This window comes from Ischnura elegans, chromosome 6, assembly GCF_921293095.1.
Source record: "Ischnura elegans chromosome 6, ioIscEleg1.1, whole genome shotgun sequence".
In the NCBI taxonomy this organism is placed as follows: domain Eukaryota; kingdom Metazoa; phylum Arthropoda; class Insecta; order Odonata; family Coenagrionidae; genus Ischnura; species Ischnura elegans.
The window spans coordinates 41,975,711-41,997,020 of record NC_060251.1 but is presented as its reverse complement, the minus strand read 5'-3'; the positions used below and the strand labels follow the sequence as shown (position 1 = coordinate 41,997,020).

General features: G+C 39.2%; 1 protein-coding gene across 1 annotated transcript in view; it reads right to left on the bottom strand.

Moving 5' to 3' along the window:
• Positions 1-21,310, bottom strand: part of LOC124160570 (phosphatidylcholine:ceramide cholinephosphotransferase 2-like) — a 479,802-nt gene that overhangs the window by 195,453 nt on the left and 263,039 nt on the right. The window contains exon 3 of the mRNA XM_046536445.1: positions 4,136-4,158. The gene's annotated coding sequence lies outside the window, so the exon portion shown is untranslated. The remainder of the gene's footprint in view (positions 1-4,135; positions 4,159-21,310) is intronic.

Sequence of the window (21,310 nt, the reverse complement as noted above, 5' to 3'; positions counted from 1 at the left end):
GGAGGGGGATAAGAGGGAATAGTTTCGATCCATTACGTTTGACATAAGCGTAGAGAGGTTAAAAAATTGAGCTTGAAAATCGAATGTCCAGTTTGCGTCCACCATTCTTCTGTTTGTAGTCAAAATATGAGTGCCCCATGCATCTAATGGCGGTAGGCCGAGCATCTACTTCATTCAACCATATTTCGTACTCGGTTTGGGGTCGAAACTAAACTGTTCGAAGGTGAAGCACGTGGTCCCTGCGGTGCGAAACATTATCTGCGTTTCGTTTCATTTCAGAGTTTTAGTTTCGTTTCGACCTTGAGTTTAATTCCCCTTTCAATCCTTTTCGTTTCGTTTCTGCATTTCGCTTCCGGGAACGAAAGTATTTTTACTTTCGTTCCCGGAAGTTTTAAGTAAGTTTAAAAAGTAAATTTTACTGGTTTTGACTTTCCTTTAGTCTCCATTGCCATCCCTGATGAAAAGTACTGCATGCAGCACTACGCGCAATTAGACGCCTTGTCGTGGTCCTTCCCCCTTGCCGTCGCCTTAACAGTTTCTCATTAGCAGGATTATTATCGGTGCAGCACCCATTTGCGATGGGCATCCCGATTGCTGCTTCCGCCAAGTGTGAACTGCGGTCTGTCATTAAGCTTCTGCATGCGAAGATGGATTCTCCGATTGAAATTCATCACCAATTGGAAGAAGTGTGTTCACTGAAGTGCATAGGCTTGAAAAATGTATGTTAAGTGTTACAGACAAAATATACTGCTTGCCACCTCAACGGTCATGACCAGCAGTGGAATTCTCAAAATCAGCGGGCAAGATTGTGGCTACCGTTCGCTAGGACAGAATATGTGTCCTCCTGGTCGATTTCATGCCTCATAAATCAACTACGAGAGGAACTATGAGAGCCTAAGCAAACGTCGAAGGGCTATTCAGGACAACAGACGCGGCAGGTTGACCAAATGCGTCCGATTGCACCAAGACAATGCCTGATGCCCGCAAGGGACAAAGATGTGGCCCACAAAACAACGTCACTCATCGAGAAATGAGGATGAAGGTGAATGATCAACCAGATATTGCTCCCTGCGAATATCATCTCTTTCCGGCCGAATCATAAGGTTTTTGGCAGGGCGAAAATTCGCGAACGACGACGACACTGATGACGCCGTTCAGTGGTGTAGCCAGAAATTTCGTTCGGGGTGGGTCCAAAACCTGAGGGGAAAATTTTTGAAAAACCGAGTACTAAGTAGAGGGTTTTGATCTAATTTCAGCACTTTAGATAATCGCAAAAACTTCATTTGTCAAATAAATCTTTAGGAAATTCATGATTTTTCAATATTTTGTTTTCTTTCATGGAGCAAAGTAAAAGTTTTTTTTATATTTAGGGGTCCGGACCCCTTGGATCCCCCTCGCTACGACACTGAGGCTGTTCTTACTTTCCTGCGGGAATCTGGTTCGAGGAGGGATCATTACAGTTTGTCTCACGGATGTGGAAAGCCATTTAGCGCAAGGGCGACTAAATCGAAAATAGCTGAATGTTCAAGGTTTCAAACCATTTAATATCCCTTGGCAAAAATCTCAATAACTATGTTAATAATTGGAAACCTTACTTTTCATACTCTTACCTAAACCTAATCAGCATCCACACTTTATTCTCCAAGTGAAGAAAAGCTTCTTTTTCCTCTCTAGTGCAATTTATACTATTTTCGGAAAAAGCGTTTTTTATAATCTTATTTGGTCTTTTTTTTACTTTTTAACGGTTAATCAAGTCACTAAATGACTAAACCGAGAGTCGTTAAAGAAATTTCTGCCCAAAAATAGCTAACGAAATTTGTTGAGAAAATTTAGTTCCTCAACAAATATCGTTTAAACTAAAAAACTACGTCGACAAAACTATGTTTCCTTATGGAAATTCAATTAATTAATTAAGATTTTAATTGAAAAAATATCATGTTTCTGATATCTGAAAATTGTATTGTCATCAGAAGCAAGCAAGTACTCAAAAGTAAGTTAAGAAAAAGCGAGTAAAAATCGCCCCTCGTAGACAAAAACCACAAGACTCGAACGAAAAAAATATACTCGCAACGTTTCGGTCTGGCGGTTCTTGCAAGGGTCGCGGGCGGTTTCACCCTCACCCCGCTACGGGAGGGAGAATAAGGCGCGAGACCGGAAGCGAAGCATCCACTTCCCGCCAATTTTATCGCGCGGGCTTCCTCGAACGAATGGCCAAGATATCAGACTGGGAGATGTGAGATAAAGCCTGGAAAATGGGAAGGAGAGCCGCTTGGAAATGTACCGAAAAGGACGCGTGAAAACTGAGATTCGAGTGGTGACAAACAAAAAACGTTTTCATTTTGAAAAATACGTCACGCTCTCCGTCGTAATGAGATAGAAGGGTACATCGCGTTAGTAAAGGAAAATAGACAGTTGAACGGAAAGAGATTAAAGTTGCCAGTTTTTCGTCAAAACTATCAAGGAAAGAGTTTCGGAATCCAAGAAACTAATAAAATGATTATAGTTGAACGAAAATGTGCGATTATAGTCGTCTGAAGTGATTTCAAAATGGGTTAGATTGCGCAATCGTATTGATAATAGTCTCTCAAAGTTCACGTTAAATTAAGCTCAAAGATTAATTGTTTCATACAATTACAATCGTACATTTTCGTCCAGCCTAAATTATTTCATGTCCTTGAAAACCCAGAGTATGAAATAAAAATGTCGGAAAGGCTGACTAGAGGATACCCAAGGAAAACCGTTTCCACGGTAAAAGAAAAGTGCATCCAAAATAATGTCTGCGAAGTCATGGCTCTGTAACCAAGGAATCGCTACAAAAAACCTATGCATGTATATTATAAATAAAAATAAATAAAAAATAAAAATTAATAATAATACAAAGTAATAGTCCTTAAAATTGTCACCCCTACGATATACTGAAGCATCGCAGATTACTCCTGTAACACCCTGTATATTCACTCTATAATTAGTACCACGAGCTAATCCTTTTTTAATTCCTTACTTCTTCTCTGGATGATATCTATCAATAGGACTAATTTATCCATGGAGCATAAGAATTCCTACCTATTCCTTCTTCAAGCAAACGAAAGAAACACATCGTATATAAGGACACGATTGTGTATGGAAGAGGCGGTAGCCAGCCCGAGCGGTGAGATAAGCGTTAAAAGGTTTTTCGCACCTGCCCAGTAGGCGTGAGGCGGAAGTGAACGACAGGCGGATTCGGAAGAAATTGCCGAGAAACGAGGGCAAGGACATCGCCGCGTTATCTAAACAAAAGAAAGGAGAGCTGCCCAATTGGATGATTAATGGACGAACAGGCAGGACATACCTAAGGAGTCACGGGCTGTATTACCCCTCCCAGAATAAAAACCAAGAACAATGATTGAGGGTATGATAGCTTAAAGGATAAATTATCACTGTAATGCAATACCTTCAACTCAATTATTTTCCCACGCTTTGGGTATCAGTGCAAGAGATGACCATTATTTATACTCTATAATAGCGGTTTCCAACCTTTTTTTTCCTCCCGTACCCCTCAATATACATTTAACTAATATTGTAACCCCAAAAATGTAACTTGCACATTTTATTACATTATTTCACTTCGGGTAGGTGACACTTTTAGTTATATATAATTGTATAGATAGAAAATTTGTTTTAAATACCCCATATAATATGCATACATATTTCTTGATTAAGGGACACTTCCTTGCGTCCGCTATCACCGATTATCTTCGGCGTACTCCCGACTGGTTCGTCGTGTACCATGGGGTACCGTACCATCGGTATTGAACCGCTGCTCTACAAGAACGGTAGCTGGTTAAAAAATGATTACTTATAAAAGGATATAAAAATACCCTTTTAGAAAAAAATGAATGCGTTCCAACACTTGGTTCTGACAAATCTCGATTTTATAGCTTAATAAGCACAACATACTGTGAAATGATTCCATAATTTTTAAACTGAATATAAGCTTATATGATCCTTCGAAAATACATAGGCATATTATACACACAATGAATAACATTGGAGCTTACGTTTCCAGAAGATCAGGCGTATTTTTGAAAAAAAAAATCGCAAAAATGATAACAGGAAATCAAGCTGCCATTAAGACATTATAAGAACGAGAACTCACCGTTGTTAGGAGAATCTTCGAATCTGAAAAGAGAGAAAGAATATTATTAGCGATGTTGAGCCAAGGAAATGCATTGGCGAATATTAAAGGACATATTGTTAACATCTAATAGTAAATTAGATACGTATGCAGCGCTGATAAGAGTTGTGGCTACATTACTTCATACAGAAAGAATATTTATCTCTTTGTGCATATCGCAACATGGAAAAGTTAAATGAGGAAGGGATATCCATTGCCAGATGTTCTTAAAATTCTTAAAGGGAAATAAATATCACTTAATTCTAGATTTTTAAAAGTTGCACTCTTCCATCAGTGACGTAGAGGGCCTCAATAGTAGATAAAAATACCCAAAAACATCAAATTTCGTGTTTGGGAATACCACATACTACTATTTGCTTCAATTTTTTAAAAATAAAAGCTAATGCCAACCGCAAAAGACCTTCATATATGAAATATTGGTGGCAGAACACTGAAGAAATTAGGATTCGTCAAGCGTATTATAGGAAGATTTTCGAATAAGAAAGTAAAAGAAAGGTGCTGTTTCATACGCATACGACCGCACCTTGAATATGCAGCGAGCGTATGGGATCCGGTGCTGAAAGACTTGATCCGTGAACTGAACAAAATACAAAGGAAGGTTGCGCGGTTCGTCAAAAACTGCTACGGGCGTACAGACAGCGCTACCCAGATGTTGAGCGAATTAGGCTGGGAGCCGCTGGAGACTCGGAGCTTACGGGCAAGGCTTAGATTGCTTGAACAATTGAGAATGGATATCTTCAAGAGCGACACTATAGTATTGGAGCCACACTATATTTCCGGGTCCGATAGAAGCGATAAATTAAGAGAGATGTTTTCCCGAACGGATAGATATGGGAATTCGTTTTTCCCCCGAACCATAAAGGATTTCAATAAATACTTGTCGTAATTTCCTAAGAGCACTCCCTTTTTATTCGTAAACGGCTGGTGTCCTAACACCCCCTGCAACACGCCTTTTAGGCGGCTGTAGAAAAGAAAAGATGTAGAAAAGTAACAAGCATATGAAAAGTTTCTTTATTATAAGTCCGAAATAATGTGAAACCGTTTTATAAATTCAAGAACTTTATTGGATGGCTACTCGTTTAGTAGCAAAATCGGAAAATTGTTTGGTAATAACGGCTACAATGCAACTGGTTTGAAACCAGGAAGAAAGATAATTAAGAGCCATATGGGGTGAGCGTTCTTATCCACACCTGTCTTCATCCTTCCCCACTTGCAATAAAGAAATGCCATTTCTTTTTTTCATTTTCTTCCCCTCCCTGCTAGCCCTAGAGGTGCTCAAGCGAGAAATCCAGGATGGGGGACCCATACGGCATGCATGTAAGTACTATACGTGGTGGTTTCCACTGCTTAAGCACAGGCGAACGGTGAAGTCAACATGATTCCGCACTCTACATTATAAACCTGCATAGTATTACCACAGAATAGGGACATACGGAATTCCGTATGTCCCCATTATGGTATTGCAATCCTAAGGTCAGTACGCTGAAGTCCTACATTTCTACAATTTCCGGGATAGTTACTGTATTTCCCGGATATTATTTTCTTGAGTGTCCTTTTTACATGTTCCAAGTATTTATCTCAGGGTCTTCCTTGAGGGACTGCTTCTTCAAATTTTGCGTTCCAATGTATTCCTCATAAAACTAATACAGGCAATCCTCAACTGGTACAAATGATACGTTCCAAATACTTGGTCGGTCATTATTTCAGCTTGACTCCAATTTCGCTGGCCCAGTCGCATCGACGTCTGTCCTACTCGGCTCTTGGCGACGTTAAGGTATAGGATGCAACTTGCCCTAATGCCCGTATGACACTTCCCACACTGACAGTTTATTGGCCAATCGATTGAATATTGGATTTTGGTCGAACTGACACACACCAATTTTTAGTCCAATAACCTTTTCACAATATTGGACACAATTTCTCGCCCAATTTGGAATTAACAATAGGTTCTATTTGCTCGCGGCCAATCTCCAATCAGAAGTCAGTTTTGTTGACTCCTAGCGGCCAAAACAAGAAGCTCTTTGCAAAACATTCCGTCTGGCTGCTAAACATCGGTTTTGTTCCGATGATTTGCTTGAAGTTTCTTAAATGCGGACGAAAGAAGTTGTTTCACTATTGACTGAAGCGTACCAATTAGACAAATGCTTACATAACGTAAAATCATCGGAATATATTGGCGCTCTCTAGCGGGAAATTAGAACACTATTATGTCCAATATTGGTGTAAATATTGATACGCGTCATACTGTACGTTGCGCCCAATATTTTAACGACATTGCGCGCCAATTATTTGGCCAATAAATTGGAAAGTGTCAAACGGATTTGATTGCCAACCCTCCATGTTTTCACCAATTCGGGAAATTTTCATCAATAAAATAGGACTGGTAGGTGAAAAAATTATTACTGTAAACGACAACATATATCTCTAAAACCAATTTTTCGATTGACTCGGCATTCACGTACAGGACGGAGAATGGGTGTTAATCTGCAAATGGCTAGCCTGAGAGTGAATTGATGTTTCAATAAGGAGATGGATGACATTTCGATGGTAAGTAGGTCAATTTGTCTTATCATCCCTTTCAAACCCGATACTACCAGTTTTTCACCCTCCACCGGCTTAGAGAGAGCCAATGAGTGAGAGCTTGAAGTCATGGTTATAGTTTCCCACGTGGAATACTCGTATCGCTCTTACACTCAATAGAATTTTCACTTGATTTTATGGCAGCGGTTGCACAATGTAATAAATATCTCCATCTTGGGTGTCTATTTCAGAGTATTCGAAATAAGGTGCAATGGTGTATTCTACATTTGACCTCTAAATATGGTGTCGCCACATTTGTATAAGGAAAAGAACCAAAGTTTGACGGGAGAGCGATATAAACGTCGCGAGAAAATAAGCTTTCATTTGAGCTGTTTTCCCGAAATTTTTGTCTTAAAATTTATCGGAGGAGTGCATCAAACCAGTGACTTTTTACGCAGTCACGCGCACGAGTGCAAAATTATTGTATATACCTAAGATTAAGTTCAAGATTTGGCTTAGCCGGGACTCGAACCCGGTTCTCCCGATTGCAGGTCAAGCGTGTTAGCCAATTACACGAACAAGCCATCTTCTCAGGCTAGTACATCTGATCGACAATTAGGAGACCTTGATTCGAGACCTCTCAAAGCCAAATATCATGGTGAACTTCATCCTTCATAAAATGTATCGGATTCACGATTTTTCCATTCATTCCTCGGGAGTGAAAATAGTCCATTGCAAATATTGAGCAGGTGTGAATGATTCAATCTGAACTCATCGACGCGCTGTGGACATTTATGAAAATCGTTCATAAAGTGACCCAATTGACAATAGAAATCAAGCTTCTATGGTGCGGAGTGGAGCCTTCAATTGTAACTGTACGTAGTCCCCTTGGTCTATTCAAGGACAAATGAAATTATCCACGGAGAAATGATGACATTTCATTCGGAAGTAGCAGCCAGCTATTCTTTCTACACAACAACGGATGTCCCCCGACCTCACACAAGATAAGGGAAAGTGAGCGGCCGACATTGACGATGCAGATAACAATTCCGCCACCCCAAAAGAGACGAGACCAGTTGGAGTATGGTAACAACGACATTTTTCAAGAGCGAAAATGCTTGGCGGACGAGGTATGAAATTAATAAATGTATCGTTCCAGGCAAAAGATTGGAATGGAATGGATCACATGACCCATATTTACGACTCTTCCGCCGGCAAACCTAAATATGTACAGAGTGTAGAGTACGGGACATGACCACTTTGGTATCTCATGCATGATTTCTAAAAGACTATAATACGTCAGACATCTTCATTTTTGGAAGTTAATAAACTTCCAACCCTGACATTCACGCGTAACTTATTCTCGTCGGGTAGAGAGGAAATTTTCCCTCAGAAAAATTTATGGAAAATTTATTTTTGTTGGAGACATCATAACTTATTAATTGATAACTAAACATATTTTACTTTGGCCAATATTTTATCCGTCTAAAACAATTATCTGGGCTATGACAACTCAATGAAATGATTTCAATTCAATTATTTTGACAAAAAAATCCAAGTGAAGTGAAAGAAACTTAAATGAACAATTGCTCACGCTGGAATGGCGGGAAAAGGGCGGTTGGAACCTAGGGCGGATCTACTAATTTTTACATGGGCCTGAAAGGCAGACGGCCCTCCCATATTTGGAATTAAGAACTACATACAACAATAACTGCACGAAATATATTCTTCATCTTCACACTCCGTAACATGAAACAGAACAACAATAATGATAACGGGACCGTATAAAAAAATCTTCTCTATTTTTAAAGCGTCTGATTTTTTTGACAAAACAATCATTTTAAGCGTCTTTTTTCAATTAAAAAAATTTTCGCACGTGCCCCAGTATATCCGCCAGTGGTGAGAACTATTTAGCCTAGAACTGTACAGCACAGAACTATGAAATATATGAGATTGCTTATGGCACCAGGAGGCCGTAATAACGCTGGAATAACTCATCAGAAAGCGACCCCTTCCATCCAGACGTTCCAGCGCGAAGCCCTAAACTGTCCTCGAGTAGGCTATTTTGCGCTACGGTACACACAAAAAGCCCATCTACTGCGACAATACCCCATCCATCATGGAGTGGCTCTGGGATCGTGCGCAGCGGCGAAAATCCCAGCGGATCTATTCGCTAGCGTTCCACTTCACTTGTTCTGCGTATCATCGCGGAGGAGAGATGCCATTGTCCCATGGCGGCGCCGAATTGTTGCGACTCTCCCTCCGAGGCCATCTGCGGCGCTGGAGATAACAGCGACTTCGCAGATAATATTGGAAAGGGAGTTGGAAGAGGAAGCGAAAAAACGAGGTGGATACAATATATATAATACGACCGACACCACAGAGGAGGCCTACTTTTCTTCCAATATGAGTTTGTAGGGGAGGCATGAATTTTGATAGAGAGTATAAATATTGTAGAATACCTTAGATTTTATAGGAGATATTTTTTGTCTTGACCACTATTAATAATAATAATATCTTTGTTTTCAAAGGCTGATCGGTATTTTTTAGCGGTCAAATTTCTTTATTTTTATTAGCCCTGCGTACCTTTATTTATTTAAACAGACAAAAGGACTATTTTGATACTATAAACGTACTTACAAGGAGAGGTCGCCAAAGTGATGTTCGGGATCTGAATAACGATGTTATTTCCTGAAACAATTTAGGTAAGGTAGAAAAAGTGTCACGGATTTCTTCCACATAGGCCCGGGCTCCAATGTATTGCCGCGGGTTGTCAGTGCCAATATATATTGCCGCGATCAAACTGACGAGAAAATAGAATATATAAAAATGTGGTTGGGCACATATACAAACATTTTTTTAAGGGACAACCTAAAGAGCACATATACATATAGTTGTTAAAATATATAGATCAATAACAGTGTATATGACGCATGTGGGATACTTATCTAGGCATAAAGTTTTGGGGACAGCAAAAATGATGGATTTCTTTTTCCCCAACCTATTATATTATAGAACACCTAAAATTTATAGAGGGTGTTTTTGTCTAAATCACCTTTAATAACAATAATATTTTTGTTTTCAATGGTTGCTCGGTATTTTTTAACGGTTAAATTTCGTTATTCAGTCCTAAGTACCTTTATTAATTTAAACATCCTTAAGGACTACAATGTAACAATAAAAGTACTTACTGACGATATATGTTCCTTCCGATAAATTTGATGATAAAATAAAATATGTAGAAAAGAATGGATTGTTACTTATACAGACAGCTTTTAAGGGACACCCTTATGGGTGTATACGCTACTGTACTAGAATCAAACGAGTTAGGACTATGGCAGTGGTGTACCGAATCCCCCCGAGCTATAAAAACACAATAAATTTGCTTCATAAAAGGTAACAAAATATTGAAAATTCATAAATTTACAAAAAATAATCTTTGAAAATTAAGTTTTTCCGATCATTAAGAGTGTAAAAATTAGTTTAAAATCATCTACATCGAACCCTGTTTTTCAAAAATTTTACCCCGGACCACCCCCCCTGTTTTTGGACCCACCCTGAACGAAATTCCTGGCTACCCCACTGGAATATAGTCTGGCATCTTCCCCATAAATTTATAATCGACATACCTAACCCACTGAATCGATTCCGAAGCAAGAAATATTTGTGAATAAACCCAAAAGAAGGTAGGATTCGGCGAGTGCTACGTGGGAAGCACAGTCGGATCTAGGGGGGGGGGCACGGGGGTTCGTGCCCCCCCCCAGATCCTTAAAAATATGCAAGATTTTTAACACAGTCCCATCATTGCGTTTGTTTTGCATTACGAGGTATCCTTGTGCCCCCCCCCCCCCAAGAACAAAATTCTGGATACGGCCTTGCTTGTGCCCCCCCCCAGAAAGAAATCCTGGATCCGCCCCTGGTGGGAAGCATTCCGGATGCGAAAGTTAATGAGAGGTTCAATTTCGCACTCGTCAGATTACACCTTAAATAAGCGGTGAACATAAAAGATCGCGCGCAGAAAGATTTAATCCGTGAAATTAATATAATAAATAAGAAATCTACGCGATTCGTCGAAGGCCACGAAAGAATGGGTATCGTTTTTAACACCAATTATGCTGGGAGGCGCTAGCGACTCAGTGGCTACGTGCGAAACTTAGGTTACTGCAGCTATCGTTCACATATGAAGCTAACAGATACTATAACGAGAAGATCATCTTTTCCCACAGATATCATAAAATGAGATAGATATTTTTCAAACAAAATGGCGGAGGAATTAGTTTCTCCCCATTGTTAAATGAGTTAAATAAATAGTATATGGGATCTCAGCAGTAAATATCTACAACGCGCATTTATAATTAATTTAATATTGGATTATTTTAATTCATGGCTGTTATCCAAATTTTCCGTCACAAGCCTAATGAAGTGGATTGTGGGGTAGCATTTACATACACTATGGGCCGAAATAGTCTCCCAAAATATGGAGAACTTACATTTATGAACTTGAATATGAACGTATCACGAAGTATTTTAATGAACCATTACATATAATCATAGACTAATGTATTCTGTGTTATCATGCATGCAACTTCGGCCGGATTTGGTTCCGATCCATTTTTTAAACAACTTTTTTTTTACCTTTAGTACATTTGCAAGTACTATAGGTAAAAAAACACAAAGACACATAAGGTAAGGTGTCCATGGTCGCTAAAAGTAAAGTGTGCAATGCACGAAGCAAAGTTTCTTCCTTACGCTCTTATAGTTGTTAGTGATTATAAAAAATGTGATTTATGTCTAATAAATATTCCGGGATTGCATTTTTACATCAGAATGTTATAGTTTCTTCAACCCTTACATCAGTATGTACCAGTGGCGCAGCGAGGGGGGCGTTTTGGGGGATAAAACCTCCCCAAGGGCTCAGAAATGTTTTTAAGTTTAATCCATTTTACTTAATTGGATTAATATTACTTACATGATAGTGTAAATATTAATAAAATATCCCTGCGAAAGCCGTAAAACTCACCATTTTGAACCATTTATCTCGAAAATTTTCTGAAGGAGTGCCTCCGCACCTCCCCCTTTCCCTGGCGGGTATTCCACACCCCCAGACACCCCAGTATTAGTTGTACCTAAAACCCCCCCTAGCCTAAATTCCTAGCTGCGCCCTCTGGTATGTACCATAGGTCAAAAAACGTTTTCTAAATATGCGATCATGCTCGGTGGCGGCAACTAAACCCGTCTCCCTCAATTCAAGCGGAATGATTCGCCCTTAAACCTCCCCCATTTTGGTCATAACTCCTCTCTCCTCCTACAGGATTTTCCAAACAGGTAAGTTACATAAGATGAGGGAACGAGAATGTAAGAGCGTCGCTTCGAAAAGAAGCTGGATTTAGAAATCGGGGCACGCTCCATCCACAAGTTCGTCCGCACTCGCGCCTCTATACTTGGCGACCACGAGCAAAACACACGAAATGTGATCGTGCAGTAATTACAATATCCTTCCCCGCGTCGCTCGTGTCCAGCTTTGACCAGAAGGAACCCGAGGAGCATCGTGTTCGATCTCAATTAGCCACGAGTGCAACTTAATCCATGCAGTGATGGCCAAGGAGGTAACTAATAAAAAAAAGCAATGGTTAATATTTCCAATGCTTACGTAAGCTTCTGCGGCTTAATTTTTGTACTGAGTTATGCATTTCGAGATTTACTCAAACTGCGTATATAAAGTTTTCAAGACAAACAACATAGAAATCGGCCCCAACGCGTAGATTGCGTTTGTCCGCTAACAGTGGGACATCTCTGATGGACTATGAAAGATATTGTGTCGCACGGGCGAGTCATAACTTCGTGGGTAACCTGGCTGAAGTACTATGAGTAGAGATACGTAAAAATCGCACTTTAATTTTTATTTTATCGCACTTTCAATAACAGTTTATCGCATTTTGTTGCGTCTATTTTTTATTTTCATAATGAGGTAGATGACGATAAAATGTAGTGAAACACAGTTATATGACAAAATACAGAATATTTTAAATAATTATGTCGTAGAACAATGATAAATTGAGTAATGAGACATATAGTGGCGGAGGTGTAACTTGCCCGCGCCTACTTGTAGTTCGCGGCCACATAGAGTCCCAGCCAACTAGCAGCTGGCCACTCGCTCACATGCTTTAAGCGGTGATTGTCGGCGGAACATTTACACTGCTCTCGGCATAAAATGTATGAATTTTGCCGTCGAAAGGGCAAACTTGCGTAAAACTATCATAAAAGCCAAGCCATCGCATCTATGTCGCATTTATTTGCGCATATCGCATCTATATCGCATTTGCGATTTTCACGCATCTCAAACTATGAGACAATCCCGAACTTGTCTCTCGACTCCTGACGGACCGTGAAAGATATTGGGTCGCATGGGTGAGAGTCATCACCAAAATACACCTGGAGTGCCGGGAAACAATCCCGAACACATCTCTCGACTCATCTCATTCTCACGCTCAACCGAACTATTTTTATAAAGCAGTAGCAGGCCACCCGGGGTTGCTCGGGAAGGATAATACCAAGAGAAGTGAGTAACTTGGAACTCATGATCACATGGCAGGATTTTTAGCTAAAGGAACAAGGCAGGTATAATGATGCAGTGGCGTAACTAGGAATATGCTTTGGGGAGGATGAGATGGCCTTGGGGGGGGGGGGGAATATTTTGAAAAATGACATTCCTGAATATAGCAGTGAAGTTTTCTCGGGTTTCACACCGGGTCAGGTCCTCCATTTCTCCTTCCAACGTTTCTATGAACAACTCGCCCATCGTCTTCAGGGATTCAGGAATCCAATGATTGGATTGGATTCCTGAATCCCTGAAGACGATGGGCGAGTTGTTCATCGAAACGTTGGAAGGAGAAATGGAGGACCTGACCCGGTGTGAAACCCGAGAAAACTTCACTGCAATTGTTCGCCGGGAAAAACCAAAAATTATATTCCTCAATATACATTTTACACCATTTTGGCTCTAAAAATTTAAATTTAAGCAGATGCAGTTATTATATTAAAAAACTAGGCAATATTTTTAAATAACTTTTTTATTCCTCTGATGCTTTGGGGGGGATCTGCCCCCTCATCCCTCCCATAGTTACGCCACTATAATGATGGTATACCTATGTATCAGCAAACTATTTCCGTGTACCGCACATGGGATCAGCTGAGGTATACCCCACTCCACAGCATTTATCATTGTATCCGCGTAAACTAAAACCGTCGTGTGAACGCATACCCCAGCAAAAAGGTTTGCACTAAGAGGATAAATAGTTAAGTGTAGAATCATTTGCGTTAAGATATCCTTATCACAGTGTAAAGAGGTTTGCCTAGCCGGCAGGATATCCAAACGGAAGTTATATGACGTGACGTAACAAACGATAATGAGGTAACGACGCGGCGCAAAGGACGCGTCGGACACCATCAGAAGTAAAATTACGACGTTTAGGAGCTTAAGATGCAATTACGTACTGACTTTGGTTTCAATCGGTGCTGCCGTATGGAAATGCATAGCGGACAGACAAACAGACATCCTCTTTTATTAATATAGATAATTACAACTCTTTTTAATTTATTCCAGTCATATTTTAAGATATGAATTGTTTTGTAAAAATTAGTATGTATTACAGTTATTTTTTATCTTTCCCAGTCAACATGTGGTTCAAAATGGCCTTAGCCGCCGACGCACCCTATAGAATAAATATTACTGATAAGAACATGGGCGTAGGCCAAGGGCGGATTAATGCCATTGTTTTGGGTAGGAGGCGCTTTATTGATAGCAACTGCCTCAAAGCATGGAGCCAGAATCACAGCATCATTTTTGTCATCCCTCAGAATGATAGCTACAGCTATAGGTTTTCAGGAACCAAAATAGTAACCGCACGACCCATCATTTTCTGAACCACACGGTCATTCCCACCGTCCCTTTTTTCATCGCTTTTTTATTTTTTTATTTTTTTTATTTTATTTTCGAACCACCGAATACAGCTCACATCGGCCATTTTACGTCGGGGTGTTCAACAAATTTAACAATTAAACGTACACCAACGACCATGCCCTGGGCAGGGGAAACCTACCCAGGCGGGACTCGAACCCGCGACCTCTTGTTTGGCAGGCGAGGACTTTACCCCGCCGCCACCGAGGCCGGCAACTCGCTTTTTCCGTCACTCTCCGTATTTTGCAATTTTCATTCGATCCAAAGCCAAGCGTGGGATTGCAATCGCTTTTGGCGGCCGTGCATTGTGATTTGCTGAAGGACGGAGCTAGGAATCGTATAAGTGATGGAAAAGAGACGCGCTGAGTGATGGGATTTCCACCCCTCGAGCCATCGCGGAAAATTATCACGTGAAAAGTCATTTCTCCCCGCCATCATTGGAGCGATAACTGGAGCTGTACCTCGAAAGGGATGGAAAAAATGATCGTATGATTTAGGATATTATGTAACAGCTTAGAAACAAGTGTTTTAGAAATTTTAGAACTGTCATTTAGGAATTAAAAAGAAACTAATTTGTTTTGACTTATTGGAACGAAGAAATATTCATGGTAGAACAATAAAGAACGGAGAATGTTGGTCTTGAGAATGAGGCTATAGCCGTCGAAACTTGTCCGTACCACCATAAAGTTTGTGGAACTGTACTGTGTTTTTTGTACTACTATGAATATCATTTAACGTTGTTATTTGAGCTGGTGAATTAAAAACCTGCATGATGTAGTGATTACCATCCATCCTCTATTTCTGGATAATGGAGGGGGCAATTCGTGACTTCGCCTTCACATGCCTCTCTCCTTAACCCATTAACGCCTAGCGGTACCAAATGGTACCAGCTGGTAGTGCAAAACTAAACGAACTTTTTTTTGTTATTTATTGTAATTTGTTCGGGATTTTGAGAATTTGAAACTAATTAGCATACTTATAATAACGTTTTTCTGAAAAGTTTGCCTATTTAGGCAAGATTTGACATTTTTGAGTAATTTTGATAATTTATTGTTCAAAACTGAAATTTTTCTTCCATTAAAAAGTGAAATTACTAACGCCTATTTAATTTCGATTTTTGACCCCTTAAGGACCTAGTAAGTGACCACATTGTACCAGGCCGTATCTTCAAGACTATTAGTGCTAAAAGTATTAATTTGCATCCAATCAATCAGATTTTACAATTGAACATTACGAAAAAGTTGGGATGAAATTGTTAATTCAGGCGTTACCGGGTTAATACACCACTTTCGTAGTCACGAGGGGTGCCAGCCCCCCCCATTTTAGGTCATATTCGGGGGCTCACCCGGAAAAATTTCAGTATCATGCGAAATCATCATCGTGAATTTGGCTCAATTTAATTTTTGAGGAGTTGAAATTTAAAAGCAAAATCCGAAGGAGAGACACTTCCTGTTCAAGTGGTTACACCCTACTCTTCGGACTACGCCCATGAGAAGTAAAGCAACTGGCCCCCAAAAATACGTCGTTTTCCAAGAATGAAAAGAGTGGTAATTGAAATTAGCAAGAACGAAAACATGTTTGACATGGAAGACGTCCATGTCAAGCATGCTTTCCTCGCAAAAACCCTCGCAAACGTATGTAAGGGAGACGGATTATGCCTACGTATATTTATGCATTAAAAAATATTATACATAAATACCCATAAATCCCCCGTGGATTATCATCGTTGAATGTAGTACGTATTTACGAAGACGTTAAGATGGATATAAACTTCATTTCATTATAATTTTGTCCTTATATAACTGAAAGTACTTAAAAAAATTTGTATCACATAATTAGAGGGAATACAAACATTTTTCACGTTTTTATTTCTATAGAAAATAGCAGAATGAAACCGAGACGAGAAAAGCATTTTTGCTGAATAGTTACTAACATTTCTCGAAAGAGTTCATTACTTAAAATTTCGAAGTCGTACATTTTTTGATCTTAATTTGATAAATAACTAATTACTCTATGGTGTTAAAATGTCCACGAATTCATTATCACTTAATTGCTTTTTTATGACATACCGGTGTAAGAGAATAAGCTATATAATTCTAAATGAAAAAGTAGTATTTCATGGTGGTTCATTTACATAAATTAGATGTGTTCGCTAGCATTCATGAAGTAATTAGTGAAAGAGCTACGGTAGAGAAAAACAAATCACAATCATGTTTTGCGTGAGGCTTGTACATTAGGATGACATATTCATTTGTTTTCAAGATGCATTTACGATGGCAAGAATATGGGTCTCCACCCAAATGCTTTTTCAGGATTTTTGACGCCCTCACGAAGAGGCTCTCCGCAAAAAACTCCTTCACCGTATCTCTGAAACATTATGCTCGCACATGAAGGGTACTCCATTCAACTGTCATCCTTATTAAATATGACAACGAATATCAACAGCGTAATTTTTTCAAGCACCATTGCAAAAAAATTGCTGAACCCGTGAATGCCTAATGATAATTACAAATTAAATTAAAGAAAAAGAACTTTTTTTCAAAAACAGTATAAACTGCACTGAAAATTATTAAAAAATAATTTTTGATCTGTCGAAGATTGATACTGATTAGGTTTACCTACTATAAATGAGTGCAGAATGAGGTGATTTAGGTGAATTAATATCTAAACCGTATCAGATTCTCCGAGTGATGAAAAGCTTATTTTTTTAATTTTAAGCGCAATTTATACTAGTTTTTAGAATAAGCGTATTTTTTAAAAATATTTTTATTTCCTACTTTTTAGCGGTGAATTGAATAATCCATTAAACTAGAGCGGTTAAAGAAATTTATGCAAAAAATGTATATCTACCGTCATCAATTGAAAAAATTCAAAACATTTATTTTTCCACGAGGAAATTTAGCTAACTAATTGGAGTACACCAAAATAAAAATTTATATTTCGGATCGTTGAATTTTGTACTGTCATGTGAAGCAAGAAAGTGTGCAAATTTTCAAGTCGATCCGACAACTGGAAGCGCGTTAAAAATCGATCACAAGATTCCATATATGAAACAGACAGACGAAACAAATTGAGTAAAAGCGTGTAAAAACCATTGCTCCGACTCAATTCAACTAACGTGTGACCCTTAAGGTCTCAAGGTTTGATTAAGTAAAGCTAAATACCCCAAGACCGCTTCAAAAAACAGAAATCCTGCGTTATCTGTGCTTATTTTAATGAAGTTTTTCTGATTTCTGCAGAAATAATATACCTAAAATTATAAATGACTAATATCTCTCCACACCACTGCAATGAAACCATGATTATAATTTCATTTAAAGATAACACCTTTTTGAAAGACTATTTATATCAAAAGCATTTATACAATGCTATTTCCTTTTCTTGCAACATTTTAGTTAACTGTGGTAGTTTTTTATCAGGGTCCGGAATCGGTATCAAGGTTAAATAGCGAGATTAGGCATGAAACTGCCGATACTTATACAGAATGGGGAAAAAGAATACCTATGGAGTCTGTGAGGATTATAAACACAATGATGAATAAAGTTTTCTTATTTAATCAGAAATTGCACGTTCGGGGGAAGCAGTCACCATCCGGGTTTCTCTTTTTAATCTGAAAATTGCATGTGATATATTAAAAAATAAAAGAATGTTTAAAAGCAAATGCACTTCAGACCAAACTAACCCCAGAAATACATCGCAGAAGCCATAGACATCAATTTACGCACACGTAAACATATCCTAATTACAGACATGGCATAGCAAAAAATAATTTCCCCTTAATAAATGTTTCGGAGTTAAATTCATTAGAAGCAAATTCTAACTGTGATATTGAATCCCAGTATGCTGCATTTTTGGGCCGATTAAATTTTATAGCTTTATATTCAAGCACGCAGAAACGAAGGCTATTGTTAATTGCAGCTATCTAATTGCTCTAATTTTCTGGATTTTCAAGTACAATAACATTGCTGTTGAAGTTTTGAACATAACTGTTGGACATGAAACAAATTAAAATTTGATTACTTATTTTAATCTGAATTCCTTCTGGTAGGGCTAACGGATTAAAGAGGAGTGATCAATCTCAATTCGTTCTCATACAAAATACTGTGATTTCACCTCCAGTCAATGAATTAGCATCGGGTCGACATTAAGATTTCAATATGCACATTGGCATACGCAAGTTTGATGTCTCACCTACAGTGAAATTAATCCGGGACATCATGTCAGTGCGATAGCGATCAAAAAACGCGTACGCAGCACGGAAGGGACCGCTTAGCCGAGGGCGGCTTTACGAATTTCGACCTGCGACCTCATTCGACGTCGCGTGACCAAAATTTTGGGATCGTGCAATATTCATAAGAGCGACGACGTTGTTGGCGAATTTCAATTAAGCGACGGACTCTGGGCCTCGTAAAACATTTTGTAGGTTTATGGCGATTGCACCCTTTTCAGCGTCTGTGAAAACAAACGCGTAACCTAGATCGGCAAGACAGGCAAGGACAATGGAGAATGGGATTATGGACCATTTTAATAGGGTCGGAGAATGCGCTGAGATTGGGTGCCGGGAAATAAGGATGTATAGCGAGAAGGTAATGAGAAGAAAAGTGATGACACAACCCAAAAAAATGGGTAGGCAACAGCCATTTCTTACAGAATCGTCGAAAACTTAAACTTTTGTCGATAATCGGGTAATTTCCTTCATCAAAGAAAACGAAAGGCATTGATTGCGATTCGTTAGCCACCATTAGTGTATCCAAAATATACAAATTATTTGATTTTAGATATCCCAGTTTAGACGAATGTTAATGGTCAATGCTAACCTTATTTGAAAATGCCAGTTTGGCGCCCATGCGATGCCACTCCACATGACGTCACAGGGACCTAGATGCTATACGAGTAGATAGGAGTTTTACATCGTCTGCGATTACCAATGCATGCATGAGGCACAGAGCTCAGGGGAAACATTTCTTAATAATCACCTATTAAAATTGCCTATGGTCGGAAAGTTTCCTTTGTTTGATAGGTTGTTAATAATCCTATCGCAGCGGTGCTCATAGCCTCGCACCAAGGTGGCTTCACACAGCGGCAGCCGGAACCAGAATGACGTCACTCGGGCTTTTCCCAGAAGTAATACTCAGCCGTCGTGATTTCACGCGGTTGAAAATTTTCACTTTTCATTTAATAGCGAAAAATAGATATCGCCATTTAAAAATATAAATATGTGAAATACGTACTCCAGGAGTAATAATCTTTCGATTCAGGCAAAAAAATAATAAGAAACCACCCTATTACCATCCCTTTTTTTTAGGAATTTCGTAATAAAAAATATGAGAATGGGTTACCTAAATACAGTGGCGGATACAGATGGGGGGCGCAGGGGGCGCGCGCCCCCCCCCCTTGCGGGTCCGCATGTATTGCCGAACATTGCAAAACCACAATTGTAACTTTTTTTTATCATAAGATGGCATTGTCTTTTACATGTTTATAATCACTTTAAATAAAATTTTCATATACTCTGCCTGTGACTTGATCATCTTTTATTACGATAAAATTAAAGACAATTCAAGAAATGTTGCGCCCCCCCCTTGAGTTTTTTCTGTATCCGCCACTGCCTAAATATCATGGTAAATCCTGGTCAAAAATCCTAATATAGGTTTGAGCTCTCCATTACGTTAGAATTTTCATTTGAGACATTTTTCTTCTCTTAAACATCCTTTATAACCCGCCCAATGTAACTCATTCGGGGCCGTCTCTTGCTCTTCATTCCTTCCAACTTTCCAACGATTTTTTCATCAAGCCATCACGATAACTAAGCTCCCGTCTTCTCTTTAATAATAACCACATTAATTCGCAAAGGTTGGTTACAATGCTGGATAACATGGCCACAAAACTGTCACGTAAAATTCGCCATGAGTATAAGGATGCTCCAGTCAAAGTTCATTTACGTTACACTTAAAATAATTCAGTAATAAACAGCCATGATGGCAGCAACGGACACAGGAAAACTCAAAGAGGGGGCCCATAAGATATTCGAGTTACCTTTACTATTATCGTAATAAAAAATAATCAAGTCACATGTTTAGTTTATGAAAGTTTTATTGGAACCGATTATACACATATACAAGACAATGCCACCTTATGATATTGTAAAGTTAAAATTGTGGTTCCGCAATGTTTGGCAATACGGGTGGCACCGCAAGGGGGGGCGCGCGCCCCCCACATGTATCCCCCACTGCCTGATGGTTAAAATATAAAATACTAATACGTAGGCTACCAATAAAAAAACTATTATCAGAGAAAAATTACCCCTGATATTTGTAATTAGATATTATAAGTATACTACGGATATAATGCATTCCAAAATTTATTCGCTGTCATTTCTGAAGAATTCACTTTTTATGCACTGAATTTCTAGGCAAAGAAATGTAATTCAACTACCTATCCGTCGACACACTGCGCACAAGTACTTTGTGACCATCGACGGCAGCAATTTATGCCCAACGTGACGCGCGAGACTCATTTCGAAATTCGCCGCGCGTAGGTCGGGCCCGAGCAGAATGCGAACTCGGATAATCGAGGTTCCCCGGGAATTTGCGAATAAAAAATGCGAGCGAAAAAGGGCGAATTATGAAACCCGGCGCGCGGAGATGACCCGCCCACGA